This window comes from Moschus berezovskii, chromosome 23, assembly GCF_049115385.1.
Source record: "Moschus berezovskii isolate FMDL1 chromosome 23, NW_MosBer_1.0, whole genome shotgun sequence".
Classification (NCBI taxonomy): Eukaryota; Metazoa; Chordata; class Mammalia; order Artiodactyla; family Moschidae; genus Moschus; species Moschus berezovskii.
The window spans coordinates 56,949,474-56,966,981 of record NC_142482.1 but is presented as its reverse complement, the minus strand read 5'-3'; positions in this window follow the sequence as shown (position 1 = coordinate 56,966,981).

Genomic DNA, 17,508 nt, shown 5'->3' with positions numbered 1-17,508 from the left:
CTCCAGTTTTCTGGCCTGGAGATTTCTATGCACTGTATAGTCCATGCGGTTGCAAAGAGTCAGACACAACTGAGTGACTGTCATTCACTTTAAAAGCGTTGATGTAGTAGAACAAAACAAGAAGAGCAAGAAGCATATTGTGGGTAATAGGAATTTAGTTGGCAGTTGCAATATATGAACTGAGCTGATTAAGAATGGACTAGGTAATTTTTACAGACCAAATAACTCATGAAAAACTCTTGGAAAGTCTTTTTCATTGAAAAATGAAGAATAATTTTTCATTAAACCTATCCTAGGTATGAATATAAGTGAAGACAAAGAATGGCAAGATTTACTTAGATCAGCGTTGTTCAATGGAAACAAAATGTAACTTTAAATTTTCTAATAATTCCTTCTTTTAAAAGTAAAAAGAAATAGTTCATAGGTCAGAATTATTTTAATAATGTATTTAATTTACCAAATATTTCCAAAGCATTATTATTTCAGAATGTAACAAGTATTTTAAAAAAATAGCCAACTATTTCATTTCTTATTTTGTACAGAAGTCTTCAAAATCACACTTTAATTTTCATAGAAAATTCTTGAACAATATTTAGATTTCATCACATTTATACTTGAAAAGTCACATTGTTCCAAACATTCTTAATAGTTTTCCAATAACCAAATCAATCATCACCCCCTCAGCCAAAAATAGATTGTTTTTAAAATAATGTTTGTATCCACATCAACAAAACTGGCTGGTTCATCTCATTTAAGACTTATTTGACTTCATCCAAAAGCACGTTAATTTCAAAATTATGTCTGTACAAGTAAACCCACTAATGCTTGTGCCAACTCGGTATTACTAACATTGAATTCAAAAGGATAGTATAGAAACTGAAAAGAAACTTTGTCAATATTGACAAAGCTTCTTTCAATTTTTTTGTAATTTCAAGCGCCAATGTACATAATGCTGTTGATTACAGTTAAAATATTCTGCATGTTGATTCTTGTATGATCATTATTATTGATCATAAAGTCATTATTATTGATTTCAACATAAATACTTACACCCACCTACCAAAGTCACAAATAAGATTTCCTTTCTTTGGAGCTTCAAATTTGGCTCATTTATATGCTGTGTGTTTTTGGAGAGAAATTATAAATCACATTGTTATTTTTGCCTTTGATTATTGAACATTGAATATATTGAGCGTTCTTTATGTTGGAGTTAACAGCACAGTAAACCTTTGTAAAACTCTTCTATGATCCCACCAGTGAGCAATGACAAGAACATAGATTATCAAATTCTTTTCTTCTATTTATTTCAAAATTTCTATAAGCTGATGATAATTAATGTCATTTGCATATCTCTGTGGAATGATTTTAATAACCATATCCTCAGTATTTTTCATAGAATCTGCTTCAGAAAACCCTGCACAAATATTTCCAATCAGTATTATACAGTGGAACAAAGAAATAAGAGAAGCATCAGTCTTTTGTTGCAAAATTTCAGCAAAACTTGATTTGCTATCTAACATAACTGGAACTGTGTCCATTATTAAAAAAACTAAAATTTGTATATCTAGATGAAATTCTTTGGTAGATGTAGGATGCAAAGATATTTGCACCATCAGTTCAATTTTTTAAGCCATGAATTGGCAACATTTCTTCATAAATTTCAAAGTCCTTTGAGAAAAAAAAATGTACCCAAGGCATTGACAGGTCAGTGTCTTATATCTTGCAATTCATCTAAAGCTTAAAAATAGTATTTGAAATTTATAAAATTTTGAGTACACTGATCTCTGATATTGTTAGTAAGGTCTTTTATTCTATAGGCAAATATATGGTAGCTTAACCAAAGATTTTTTACTTTGTATGAAATATTGTTTAGTCTAATCCTCATAATTTTCTCACAAAATTGCCAGAGCTGAAATAATTTCTTTTATCATCTCTCCAGCTAAAAATGGAGGTTTTCTGTGTGTGTGTAAGAATTCACATTCTCTTGAAACTAGTCAATTTTACAAGCTCAGATTCTATTAGAAATCGCTTAAAAATAGTTTTTTTGGACATTCAGTTTTGCTTTCAGGCATCTCATTTCATTGATTCCTTTTGACTGTTGAGAGGAAATTTCTTAACAAACTCACTATGAATTCCAGAAAATACCTCCTTACATTGTCAACTTGCTCATCTTAAAACTTTGCATACACAGTACACAGACCATCTTCTCTGACGCGCTCTGCTGCGGGAAACTGCATTTGCCATTCCTGATGAAACCTATGCCACCTTCTATGCTCTTCTTTCATTTACTGCTCCAGTTCTCCTGTAGCTCCACTCACTTCTGCATCAACGGCATGTCTTTGTCTTGAATCTTTTCACGTGCCCGTACTTAACTTTTAATTCTGTGTGCTGAGTCGCCCAGTCGTGTCCAACTCTTGCGACCCCATAGACTGTAACCCTCCAGGCTCCTATGTCCAAGGTATTTTCCAGGCAAGAAGACTGGAGTGGGTGCCATTTCCTTCTCCAGGGATCTTCCCAACCCAGAGACTGAACTTGTGACTCCTGTGTCTCCTGCATGGCAGGCAGATTCTTTACCAACTGAACTACAAGGGAAGCCCAAATTTTAACTATAATATCCTTCATTAAAAGATAATTACAATAATAAGTCGGAGAAGGCAATGGCAAGCCACTCCAGTACTCTTGCCTAGAAAATCCCATGGATGGAGGAGCCTGGTAGGCTGCAGTCCGTGGGGTCGCTAAGGGTCAGACACGACTGAGCAACTTCACTTTCACTTTTCACTTTCACACATTGGAGAAGGAAATGGCAACCCACTGCAGTGTTCTTGCCTGGAGAATCCCAGGGACGGGGGAGCCTGGTGGGCTGCCGTCTATGGGGTCACACAGAGTTGGACACGACTGAAGTGACTTAGAGAAAAGAAGAAAATAATAAGTACACTAATGTGATTATCAGTTAAAATTTACATCATTATCACTGTAATTCATGCACTCTTCATAAAATAGTCAAATATATACATTGCAGTGTTATTTTGTTAAATTAAAATATATTTCAAACTAAGTCAATCCATTTACAACAACTAGATCAATAATGTATTTCAAATAATGTGTTATACTAGCAACAATACATATGCCCAAAATGTTCTCTAGAATACAACAGTGATATCTCTCACAATTCAACAATTGAAGAGAAATGTAGTCTTACAAAAAAAAATGAAGTTGCATTTAGCAGAAAATACTGTATACTGCTTCGAATTTTTTAATTGTTAAAACCAGCCTAAATAAATTAATAAATAAATTTAAAATTTAAATAAATTAATTTAATTAAATAAAGCTTAAACTCATTCATGCTTGTCACGCTGCAGGTGTTCAAAACTCAGGTGCATCCAAGCCAGAAGGGGGAAGGAAAGAAGGAAGGACGGAGGGGAGCGAAGGAAGAAGGGCCGGAAGCCTTAAACACCAAGAGTAGTTAGGTTAAAGCAAATTCCTGCACTCAAATGCACATGTGATTAGGTTTAGAATATATAATAATGTCTTATCTCAAACAGCTGTAATTTTTATTTGTTATCAAGTTAAAAATAATTGTCCACAATTTTTAAATTATTCATATAACACGAGGAGCTAACTAGTTATAATATCAGTATCTTGAACACTGTCAATTTTTCCACAAAATGCACATTTTATTTTATTTTTTACCTTTTGGCCACGCCCCATGCCTAAGGTAGGGGACCTTAGTTCCCCTACCAAGGATCAAACTCATGCCCCCTGCATTGGCAGGCAGTCTCAACCACTGGACTGCCAGGGAAGTCCCAGGAAGTGTGCCTTTTAAACCTTCATGAAAGTTGCCAGATCTTAACACTCTATCAGACAGTGGTAACTGGTAATCTCATCAATTGATCCAGTTCTTTCGGAAGTCTCACAGGAAGCTCCATATAATGTGCCCAAAGTGTAAGCCATTAATCACTCCCTCCTCTTCAAATAACCCTGTTCCTCGTCATGCATGTTTTTACCAAGTATCTAGCTAAGATGTATATTAGGACTCGATAAGTAGTGATAGAATAATTAAATATATTAATTTAATGAATTTAATAGCATTCGTAAAAGTTCTTAAGTGGCTCTGTAAGTTGATAAACTCAAATTTTATATAAAGTCTTAAGCATACACAAGAAGTAACAGCCTGTCATCTTAAATTTATAATGGAGAGGAAGGAAGCAGACTATAAAAATAAATTCCATAGTAAACCAAGATATCTGACATCAACACTTGCATACCACACTGTAACAGCAAGCCAATCAGATAGAGCTTTCAAACACCATTATCTTGGACTGTATATTGCTACAAAAATCAGATCATCATTTGCTTTTTACATTTAGAGTGTTTTACAGCTCGGTTGAGGAATAACTAAGGGACCCATGACTTCTCTGTTTGAGGTAATCAGCAGTGCTTGTTCTAATCTGGCTTAAAGTTTATAAACAAAGACTTGATATTAACTTGACACAAACCTTCTCAATAAGGTGTGTATAAGATACAAGAAAAGAAGAAAATAATAGTGTTTCTTTTGAGGGTAATGAAATATTACCGTCTTTTATCCCCATTTCAAGCTACAGTCTGCAATCGATGAAATCAGTATGAGTCCATCTCAATGAATTGAACCACAAGTTCCCTTTCTTTGGCACATTAAATTTTCAGTGCCTTCAATTATATTTGGGCATTAGATTCCCCCTAAACTTTTGTGGGGTGAGTAGGACAGGTATACATAACCTCATCGGTCTAAAGAAGAAATGAAGGCAAGAGATTTCAGATGATCAACTTAAGTCATTAGAGTAGATGGACATGGATTTGAAGAACTCAGACCTCCTCTGTCCAAACCCACCACTCTCTCCTCTGAACTCTGCATACAGTGTAGTCTAATATTGGCAGATTCAGTAGAAACACAGGGAGACGTTCTCATCCAAACTAAAGAAAGTTGAGGACAGAACGTAGACCTAGGGAAAAACACTGGCATTTTTAGTTACTCGGAAATAGAGCCCTAGAAGGTGAAAAAGCAGTTCTCAGAAAGAGAAAATCCCAAACAGTCCCGTTTGCTGGGAGCACCTTGGAACTTCTCAGCATTTAACAACACAGAAAAGGGGAGGAAAACATGACATGACCTAAATGGAATGGCTTCACTTAATGAATTTGGACAAGCCATATTTCCTCAAAGCATTCCATTAACCGTGTTTGGTCCCTCCGCTTATGTAAAAATATCATATTATATAAGCGCCTGTGTTTGGACATGTAGATAATTAAAGTGGAGGTTTAATGTCCATTTGGCTTTACAAAGTTATGACATTTCCTATACAAAGTCAGGAGCTTGTTTCCTCCCTAATTCATTTGATAACTTGCATTGATGGTAATATGAGTTGTGTGTTTTAAGATATTATTTGTTTAGCCCAGGGGTAATGTAAATTCTGAAATTTAAAAGCTACAACTCTAACAATCTGAATAATAGCAGTCTAGATTTATACGTGGTCAAGTTAATGCCTTTTATATTTTGTTTTCTCTATACTTTTGACTAGAGCATGAAAAAAAAATCCAAAGAACAGACCTCCAACACACAATTTTATGTATACAACGTCTGCCCCTAGCGCCCCACGCGTTTTTCTCTTTCCTACCACCAAATCCATCCTGTCTATCCAGCGTTTGAAAGTAGTTTTCTATTTTACATTTTCTTAATTCTAATTAAACAAATCTTAATCTTGACTTTAATGGTTGCAATTATGATACTTCATTATGTTAAATGTTAGTTGCAACATAAGAATAAATTGTATAAACAGTTTAGCTGCAATTGCATGGTGTCTAACTGTACATTACTCATTAACAAGATGTGGGTAGCAGCAATTATAACATTTCCTCCTAATGTCCCCATTTATTGAGTCACAGCAGCAAGCCCCCTTTTCACCATACACACTGATTGACGATAGCAGCTTTTGTGCTCATGGAAAACAGGCAGTATAACCCGCTGTGTGTCTCCAACTCAGATCGATGAAAGTACACATTAGCTCTTAGCCTCACAGGCCGGAGTTCTTGAAGGTCAAAATAGCCATCAGCGTCACTGTAGGGTATAAAAATCATTTCACAAACTGTGAACAAAAACAACACAACTTGCTTTGCAGTTTGATTATTGTTTATAGATACAGCAAGCCAAGAATTAAAGCATAGCCTTGAGGCAGCATAATTATTTACAGCTGAAGACTCATATCACTATTAGCGTTCCCCTAATTGCTTGAAGTTATATCAATGTTAGTTGATTTAACACATTTTTTTATAACATGCATGGAAATTGTTTCCTCTGCATATGGAGTGTCAGTTTAACTGTTAGATGGTTTCTTAATTCATCAAGGTTTTTTTTTCTTCTTCTTTTTCTCTTTTTTCTTCTTCTTCTTCTAATTGTTCAGTTTTCTTTGAGGGAAGATTTCCTCTTAGCTGTACAGAGAGAAGAGCTGAAGCTGAACTTCAGTTTATCTACAGTATCTTAAAGCTAACGATGCCGGACTGTTTTTTTGTTTTTTGTTTTTTTTGCTATCACTAAACATTGAATCCATACAGCCACAACATCTTCAATTAGAAAATGACTCAAACTTTCCTCCAGGTGGTTTGTATGCATCTTTTTTTCATGAATATCTAACCTGACGTTTGGATCAGCACAAAGAGCAGGGCCATGTGTCTCAAGGAAGTCTTTAAGAATATTGAAGTCGTGAAACTTTTCATATATTGTAAAATCTCAAAATCTGGGTCAACCTGCCAAGTTTGTAAAAGACACATAAGGAAAATAAAGCAAATTGTGTAGCTATAATGTAGATGGAAACCTGCAGTGATAGTGGAAGAAGGAAAAGAAAAGAGAAGTATTCAGGTACATGGTTGTGGATGGAGTTTGGAATTTGGAAAGCTTTAAAGGAAGTCCTATTCTTTTTTTTTAATGTTCTTTACCTGGATATTCTTTCTTTTTTGCAATATATTTTCTACCTATAGGTGGTGACACTTGTACTGTTCCCTTTGAACTGTTTCTTGATTGTGACTAGGAACAAATGAGCTTCTACAAGATAGGGACCACAGTGTCATAGGTTTTCAAGACCAGAAAAGATCTTAGCAACCAAGCAGTCAATCCCTACATACAGCATCCTACAGTTGAGGGAACTAAGGCCCCAAAGGATTAAGCTAAATGCCTAGGATCACATAATTAGTTAGTGATAGAGCTGGGAAAATAAAGAAGAAACTTGATTCAGAAATAATAAACAGGGACAAACTTGCAAAACATCACTTAAAACACTATTTGCACCAAGCAAAATAATCCCAATAAATTATATGTATTTAAGCCCAAATCCTATCATTCTTTTTTTTTCTTGCTTCACAATAAATGGCTCTCTACAATATTATGATTAAAAGACCTGAAGTCTTTTATTTGAGAAAATGTAAATGTTTATGAAAATGCTTCCCAAAGGGAAATATCAATTTAATGGCTAATGTATGTTTTTACAAAATTGATCATCGCTTGCAAATATGAAACTACTTGAGAATATCTGAGAAGATCGCTAATGGAGCTTATTGTTTAGAAGTATGTGAAAGCAAATACCAAAGACTTTGATTCTGGGTCATGGAGGTTACCCAGAGATCTTATGAAATTTAAGCTGTGATTGTTAACCTGCTAAAAGTTACCACATTACTTAACACTTGTGATCTTATCTAGGAGCCATATGGTAGAAATATTTCCAAAGATTTCTCGGGACAGTTTTGTTTTATCAAAGGGAATATTATTTAACAGTTCTCTGTACTTGATGAGCCTTTAGCAAAACTCTTGCTGCCGCCTGGAAGAAAGAGAAAACTTTAAAATGATATTTCAGATTAATTTAATTTAGATTTTCTTTGAATAAATTGCCGTCTCTATAGCAACTCTGGGGGGTTGCTTCTGGGGTCTGAAGCTGCCTCGGTCCCAGCCGCCCCATGAAAAAGATGCTGGGAAAATGGAAAGAAAAAGAGATTTAAAGAGTGGTTTGCAAAAACCCCAGCATCACTGATAAGTAATGGTAGAGTCATCTGCTTTCCTGAGAGTTTAAAAATGCTTTTCTTCCTATAGATAGAAATGATCTCAGAGCGGATTAAGTCAGCACCAAAAGACATTGATTTTTTTTAAAGTATCTCTTGATATATATATAATATTTATGCTTTAGGTTTTTTCTCTGTGTGAGGAAGACTATAAAACAATCAAAATTAGTTAGATGGAGAAATAAAAGTAGTAAGCAGAATTGCGCAGTTTTTAAGTTAGTAATCTCACTAAATACTGAGTTAAAGTGTTTTCTTCTCAAATATACATCCATATTTTTCACAAAATAGCAGATTGATCCCCTCTTTTGTCTTTCAGTCATCCAGTTTGATTTTACTTTTTCAGTGCCAGGTTTCACTTGTACAAATTATATACCTTAACTTTCACCTTTCAGTTTGGGGTGAAATGACTACTTTTTGCTTGCTGTCGGCTACTGTCTTTGCTTTATACCACGTTTATTAGGTAGTAAAAGTGTTTATATTTACTGTATCCTGATATAGTAAGATGAAATACAATGTTACTTAATTTAGCAGCTACAAGACTACATTCTTCCCCCAAAATGGTGGTTAAGAAAACTTTTAGCTGTAACAACGGTTTGATTGTGGGAGACACTGAGTTGGAAAACGACTAATTCTGCGGGTCCCAACTTTCATTAAAAATGTCTCTTTTATTGAACTCAAGGTAGAAAAAAATTTATCTTGCCATCCATTGCGTAGATTCAAATTCCTTCAGACCCAGAAGATAAATATTTACTTTTAAACTGTGCTGAAACAGCTGTCATCAAATAGTGGTTCCGTAGATGACAGCCTCAACCTCATAGGAACATAAAAGGACTACGTTTTCCTTCCCTCCCTTTTGCATTTCAATCTATGTCTGCCATTCTCAGCGCTCCCTTTGGAAGTACTGTGTGCCCGAGTTGCAGAGGGGCTGGAGGGAGGGTGGGAACAAGCCTCAGAATCTTCTAGGTTGCAACATATGCTGGGCAGATAACATCTGCAGATAATGACAGGGCAGGGGTGAAAGGTGGAAAGGCCAGGCTGTGGAAGAGTGACGAAGCATGGGGACTGCAGGCAGCTTTCTGGCAAATGCTTTGCCTCTGACACTGTTTCCCACTGAATCACTCATTTGCAACCTCACCATTTAACCTGCACAGCGCGGGGACGTATTGGGCCTCCAGCCGCTGGAAGTGGTTTACCTCCCCTTTCCACTCGCAGGAAAAAGGACCCTGAAGGCAGTGACAAGGGGATGTCTGAGCAGTCTGATCTGAGATGAGGAGCACGTCTCTACTGCTTTGCAGTTTTTGTTCTCCTCTCCTAACTGGAGCTGCGCGCCTGACTGAAGTGAGAGAAAGCTAATACAGTCAATGGAAACTGCTGTCAGGAGAAGCTAGATGAGTCAGGCCTTATAGCCAGAGAGAATTTCAGATAACAGCTCAAGCATGACCACTCCGATCACAGCCCGGTGTTTATGAATACACAGGAACAATGGAGTGGCCTGGCAATTACTGGAAATACATTCCTCAAGCTTCCAGCCGATGCCAGGCTGAAAATTGTGGTCAGCGCATGTGGGAGAAGCAATATCCACTCGGAATTCGTTGCAGAAATTGTAATTAAACCACATATTTTGCCTCTCCCTCCATGCTCAGCGTGTAGCTCTTCAAACTCCTGTGAACATGTCAGACCAGATGACTGGTGCTCTCTCAGGTCAAATCTTTTCCATTCTATCTATGGGATCAGACCATCAAGAGGAGATAATGTCACACCTGCTCTCCCGACCCTGATGGTGGCAGCGGTTGCTCGGTTGCACAGTCCTGTGTGACTCTTTTGCAACCTCATAGATTGTAGACCACTGGGCTCCTCTGTCCATGGCATTCTCCAGGCAAGAATACTGGAGTGGGTTGCCATTTCCTTCTTCAGGGGATCTTCCCCACCCAGGGATTGAACCGGCCTCTCCTGCATTGCAGGTGCCACCTGGGAAGCCCTGACCTTGATGGTAACTCGACACAAGATCACACCCATCTTTCCCGAGCTCATATTTGAGACTTCAAACGTTTGCAAACCTACGATTTAGACAAGTGAAAAAGCAGGATTCATCAAAAACACGAGTCGGAAAGTTAGTTATTGGTAATAACTGCAAATTAAGACACAGATCCATTTTTTTACCTACTAACTTTGCATATTCAGTGCTGACGTGCAGTGTCTACACAGGTGTGGAAAAACAGGTCTGACTTATTAATAAAAATAACAGACCTGAAGAGGATCTGACCTCAAGCTGCCTGATTTCACATCCTACAAGTTGAGTAACCCTGAGCAAGTTGCTTAACCTCACAGCACCTCAGTTTCCTCAACAGAAAACAAAAACAAGGATTCTGTCTGCTTCACTGTGTCACAGTGGGGGCTAAATTTTAAAGTGCAGAATAAAGTATTTAGCAGAGCCTGTCATTCCGTACACTCCAGCTATTATGTCTATTAACACTGTCATTTTGCACACATGACCTCATAGACTTCTCAAGCGTAACTCAAATAGTGTTATGGCTGAAACCACATCAGAATGTGTCCGTGGCTGTGAACCAAAAGGGGAGGAAAAGTCACATAATCAGAAATACCAGACCTTCCTGACAGTCCAATAGTTAAGACTCCACACTTCCACTGCAAGAGGCACTGGTTCAGTAACCAGTCTGGAAGTTCCATGTCCTATGAGTTGTGACCAAAAAAATTAAAAGGTGACAAGGACATTTTTCTGTTCTTCAAAAATAATTTTTTTTACATTATTATATCATTGACAAGGGGGAGGCAAAAGTATATATGCAATTCCTATTGCTAAATGTTTGCTGTAAGAATTTAATTTCCTAATTAATTATATAAGAAGGGGAAATAAATGGCTTTAGAGATAACAACTTACGAGAACAAGGAGCATGGGAAGCACTGTAATCTCCCTGACAGTGAAAAATAAAAATATCAAACAGATCCTACCAATTAGAGATTTGATCTGATTGACAGAGTCACCTTTTAAGGCACAAATAACCATTAGCAGGTATTGCCTGTTAGTTGCTCGCAGGTTAGAATGAATTATTTAAACCTCACAGGTCAGCATCTAGCTAAAATGAGAGGTCCTCAATTGATAACATTTTTGAAAAAGGAGTAAAAGAAGAGTTTGTCAGAGATCCCTGGGACTTGAGAGTAGCAGACTTGTTTAAAAAAAAGAAGAAGAAGAATTTTAGACAGCTAGGAATCTCCACAAGTGCTATGCTATTGACTTCACTGGGTCATCACAAATACATGTACCTCTTGCCTATGGAGCAATATGAAGATGTGCTTCTACTCTCACATGACCCTCTTAAGGCTCTCCTCCAATTATTAATGCACATTCCAATTATTAATCATGCACTCTTCTTGTTGTTCACTAAAAAATATTTCCCTCAACAGTGCTGAGCATCTCTTTTACCAGGGAGTATCAAGGGGCTTAGAAAGACTGCAGCACGGTCCCTAACCTCAGGGTCAGCCACGTTACAAGGTCCCAGAAGTTCTGCAGATACATCATAACAGAATCCAGCATATGTGCTGTGTTTAGTCGCTCAGTCATGTCTCCAACTCTTTTCACCCCATGGACTGTAGCCCCCCGGCTCCTCCATCCACAGGGATTCTCCAGGCTAGAATACCGGAGTGGGCTGCCATGCCCTCCTCCAGGGGATCTTCCCAATCCAGGGATCAAACCCAGGTCTCCCGCATTGCAGGCAGATTCTTTACCATCTGAGTCACCAGGGAAGCCCAGAATCCATCATAATAAGTTCTAATTTCTTTTCTGCTGCCTGATGTCTGAACACCCAGTGTTAATGTTTTGCATTATCGTAAAACTCAATTGAGGCTAATTAATTTTTTTCCAACTAGGCATTTCTTTCACTTTAGTTTCCTGAATTATCAATGGCAGATACTTTTTAAACTAGTTTCCACATTTTAAAAAGGTAAAAAAAATAATTAAGAGCTATTGAGATTTCTGGTTATGGAAATTTTCCATAAGTAATGAACTCCATTCTAAAGGAGATCAATCCTGGGTGTTCATTGGAAGGACTGATGCTAAAGCTGAAACTCCAATACTTTGGCCACCTCATGCGACGAGTTGACTCACTGGAAAAGAGTCTGATGCTGGGAGGGATTGGGGGTGGGAGGAGACGGAGACGACAGAGAATGAGATGGCTGGATGGCATCACCGACTCGATGGACATGAGTTTGAGTGAACTCCGGGAGTTGGTGATGGACAGGGAGGCCTGGCTTGCTTCATGGAGTTGCAAAGAGTCAGACACGACTGAGCGACTGAACTGAACTGAACTGAACTGAATGAACTCTAGAAATATGGGTAGACTCTAATTAAGCATGGCACAACAATGGAAATTAAAAATTGGGAGGGGGTACTCACAAATCTGGCCCTAAGGGGGCTACTGCTGCTGCTCGGTCACTTCAGTTGTGTCTGACTCTTTGCCACCCCATGGACTGCAGCCCACTAGGCTCCTCTGTCCATGGGCTTCTCCAGGCAAGGATACTGGAGTGGGTTGCCATACCCTCCTCCAAGGGATATTCTCAACCCACATCTCTTACATCTCCTGCCTTGGCAGGTGGATTCTTTACCACTAGTGCCTCCTGGGAAGCCCCCTAAAGTGGTTGCCCACGTTTCATCTTGAGAGTGAAAAATGAAGGCTTTTCTTAAAAAATGTGTTTTTAACTTGGGCATTTCCTGTTAGTACGTTAGCTTCTCAAAAGTTTCCATTATATTTTTTTCTTTCTGATATACACAGAAATCTAGCTGTCTGTGGGAATAAACATCATCTCTCATCTATGGCTATCAATAGTCACGGAAATCTTGGTTTTCATTTCATATGGTTGTGATGGACTTTCACATTTAGCTGCCATCCTCTTGTCATTTAAGCTGGATTTGGATGCTAAAAGACAATGATAGCCATTAACTATTACTTTAACAATATCTGAGACATAGTGATGCACCCTCTAACTTGCTGGTATCAAAAACTGCAACATCCAGGACAACACTTTTCATCTTTATTCAGTATTCCACCACTTTGCTCAGCTTCACCAAACATATAAAATGTCACCAGAGTTCCATCTTTCCAGCCATAAAACCAGAATGTTTTTGGACTCACACTGCTGTCTAATCCTGGCAGATGTGTGTGTGTGAATGTGTCAAATTCCACTTAAAAAGAAACAATTCTCAACCCTTCTAGACTCATCTCTATCATTTAAATTCTTCAAGGACATGCTATCTCGCACCTTCTCAGGGAGTCTCTTTTCTGGGTCGGCTTTCTTTCCTGAGGTTGGTAGGTATCTCTGAGCAGATGGAGCTCATCACTGATTTCTCATTAACACATCCTACAGGGTTAAGGGGACCAGACCTTGTTGCATTTGCTCTTGTATCTCTAGCATAGTAACTGTTTCTCAATAAATGTTCATTAGCTTTCACTGAACTTCTGAATGAAAGAAGAAAATAATAATCCCATTCCTTCTCTTGGAGAACGTCGGTATGCAAACGAGTTCTCAGCATCCTTAAGAACTACTGTGGTTGTCGCTTTGACTGTAATAACAATAGGAGCTGGGAGGGTGGAGTCTCCTGTGGATGATGAAGAATACCCAGCGCACTGTTTCGCTTACACATTACTCTCACAACCCTTTGTACATTTTTTGTGTTTCTTATGACATTTAAACATTGGATCACGGTGCCCAATCCCCCCAGGTCTTGTCCCAACTTGGGTTTCACACTTAGCATGCTCTCCAGACCCCATTTAGCCAGTTCTCTTGTTTCCATCATTCAAACAACTTCTGAAATCCTATTTCCTCCATCAAGCTTCTGACTAATTGGAAAAGAGGCAGCAATTTCCCCTAGAAGGGCAGTTCCCACCCCCATCCCTCCACAGAAGTCCATGCCGAGGGCCAGATTCCTCTAGGCACTGAAGCATCACTCTGAAGATTTGCTTTATACGGAGCTCTGTGTCTATGGAGGTCCACTCAGAGACTAAAGAGAACAGTGAGCAGTACGTTGAACTTTTCCCTGATCAAATAGGATCTTTATAGATGCTTTAAAGGAAAATGAGACATCAAAAGATTTCAAATTGCAAATGCCTTCTTTAGCTCCACTTCAACAAGAGTCAATGGTTCAATAATAGGGTTTTCACGATGAAATCCTTTTGATGCTCTTGTCTTCTGCTACTGTTGATCAGACACAGTGGATAACTGATCTTCTTCCCAGTAGAGGTGTCTAGAGCCATTAATTTGTAAAGCATGGGGAGACCCAGGACAAGAGTGAAAGTGTTAGTCGTTCAGTCGTGCCTGACTCTTTGAGACCCTATGGACTATAGCTCATCAGGCTCCTATGTCCACAGGATTCTCCAGGCAAGAATACTGGAGTAGGTAGCCATTCCTTTCTCCAGGGGACCTTGAACCTGGGTCTCCCACATTACAGGTGGATTCTTTACCATCTGAGCCACAAGTGCTGTTAATTTCTAAAGCATGGGGAGATCCAGGACAATAGTGGTTGGTCTTATACCAAAATAGGAAGTTTCACTCTCTCCCAAAATACGCATTTTTTATTCATATTTCACAAATGAGGAGATTCTGACAGCTAATCCAAATCAAAAATCTTACATTTGATCAAATGGCAGATCCCAGGCCCAAAGCCATTCCCCTCCAGCAGTCAGCCTTTCAACCTGGGCAAGTCATCTCACCTCAAAGAAGCATATTAAGGTGAAATTCATGAGGAAGAATTTGTCTAGGTCACATAATGGCTCCTTTTAGTCTTTGATTTCTGACACTGGAATCACCCAGCTTCAATACTGCTATGAAGACTCTAAAGTTGTAGGGCCTTTTGTCTGTTCAAAATACAATTGGATTTGGTAAAAGACTGACATAGTAGATCTCAACATCTTTTCAACACCTTTCCCGAGGACACACCTTTTTTTTTTTTAACAAGATGCCATTATTCTGTACACTACAAATGCAAACCACTGACATGCATTGATACGCTGTGTGAATGCTTCTTTGATCCTTTGCAAAGTGCTATAGTAACCAGAAAGCAAAAGAAAAGTGAGTGAAGGGAAGCCCTGAGGAATAGTGCTTTATAAATCAGAATTGCCATGCAATTTACAGATGAGTTCACTGGGTACCATGTTAGAATATGAATGCATAGCAACAGAAGTATCAGAGCTCATCATTTTTATAACAAAAATGTGCTACGCAAAGCATTTATCTAAATGTAACATGTTGGGACTTCCCTTGTGATCCAGTGGCTAAGATGTCTCATTCCCAGAATAGGGGGCCCAGGTTCAGTCTCTGGTCAGAGAACTTGATCCTGCATGCTGCAACTAAGACTCAGGGCAACCGAATAAATAAGTAATTTCTAATAAATAAAATAAATGCCATATGTTGATATCCCCTGCTTCTTTGGACATACTGAAGCAGTTACTCCCTTCATTTAAATTACTCCCCAATCATGTATTGGACTTTCCTGGTGGCTTGGTGGTGAAGAATCTGCTTGCCCATACAGAAGACTAGAGTTCCACCCCTGGGTCAGGAAGATCCCCTGGAGAAGGAAAGAGCAAAACACTCCAATATTCTTGCCTGGAAAAGCTCATGGCCAGAGGACTTAGGAATACTGTAGTCCACGGGGTAGCAAAAGAGTCAGACACAGCTTTAGTGACTAAAAACCAAGAATCGCGTATCACATGCCATGTTTGCAGCTATATTGCAGGCCGTTTGATGAGTGCCATTGAACCCAGTAATACACCAAAGACAAGTTCTACAACGTCTAGAAGAATGTAAAGGGGAAACAAGGAGAGGAGCCAGCATTTGATGTCATTCGGTTCTAAAAATAAGATGTCTATCTTTCATTAAATGCTTGATTGGATTTACTGAAGTGTTCTGTTTGTTAAAAATAAGATGTCTATCTTTCATTAAATGAAAGATTGGATTTACTGAAGTTTTCTGTTTGTTTTGTACCAGCCACAGTAACTTGTTTTTGATATATTAGCTTCATTGAAATAAAATTCATATAGCATACAGATCAGCTATTTCAAGTGTACTCTTTAGTGGATTTTAGAATAACCACAGAGTTGTATACAGCTGCTGCGGTAACTTTTTAATCTGGCTATTTTAGAAATTTATGAAGTTGATATCAGTATACATTGAAATCTTAGTGAATTCATTTAAAGCATCTTAAGGGAATGAGATGGCTGGATGGCATCACCGACTCTGTGGACATGAGTTTGAGTGAACTCCGGGAGATGGTGATAGACAGGGAGGCCTGGCGTGCTGTGATTCATGGGGTCGCGGAGAGTCGGACACGACTGAGCGACTGAACTGAACTGAACTGAAGGTTTAATTATGTATGCCAATCTTTTTGCTCCTTTTTTACATTTTTTGAAGAAAACATATTATGAAGAAAATGTGAATTTAGCATATTCAGTTAGACTAATCATTGCTAGATAGAGAATACACAGTTTAGCATGTTAAACACTTTACATGAATTATCTCATTTCATCATCAGAATAGCTCTATGTGATAAATAATACTGTGGTTAGCCCCATTTTATAAAAAGTTAGGAGAACCAAGATCAAGTTACTTGCCCAAGGTGAACTAGAAGGAGATGGAGACAGAACCACTCACACTTACATAATCCTACCTACCCATTCTTCCTTGTCCCACATTTTTTTTTTTTGCCTCTACTCTTACAAGTTAAAAACCTCTATGAATGTGAGTGATGGATTTTCTTATCCAATGCACCATACAAATAAATAATACATCGGGGGAAAGAAGCAAAGTGTGGTACAGCCCTCTGATTGGCCTCAAAAGCTACAGCTTCGGCTTTACCAATTATTAGCTATGTGGCTTTCAGGCAAGCTACCAAACTTCTTTGTGCTTTGCTTTCTTCACTTCTAAATGGGATATCGGGGGACTTCTCTGGTGGTCCAGAGGTAAAGAATCGACTTTCCAGTGTAGGGTTGTGGGTTCAATTCCTGATTTTGGAATTAAGACCCCACCTGCCCCTGGGCAACTGAGCCTGGGCACCACCACCGAAGAAGCTTGCACGTGGCAGTGAAGACTCAGCCAAAGGAAAAACCTCCATAAAATGGATATTGGTGTTGATGCTAAATTAGTCAGGGATCAGCGCACAGTCAGTACTCAATACTTTATCTTTTAGCTAGTAGACCGAAACTTACTTTGTTTACAGAGGAAAGATAATGTTTACAGCTATCAAGCTAAAAACATGTAGTCTGATTTTCTCAAAGAATGTGGTAACTTCTGGGAACCGACTAGTCCCAGCTACCATTTTTCTCTTTAAAATCTGATGCAAGCATCAAAGTTATTCTAGAAATGTCCTGAGAACAGCTGTAATGAGTAATTATTTGAATTCCAAAGTAGTGGTTCTCATTCTTTGAG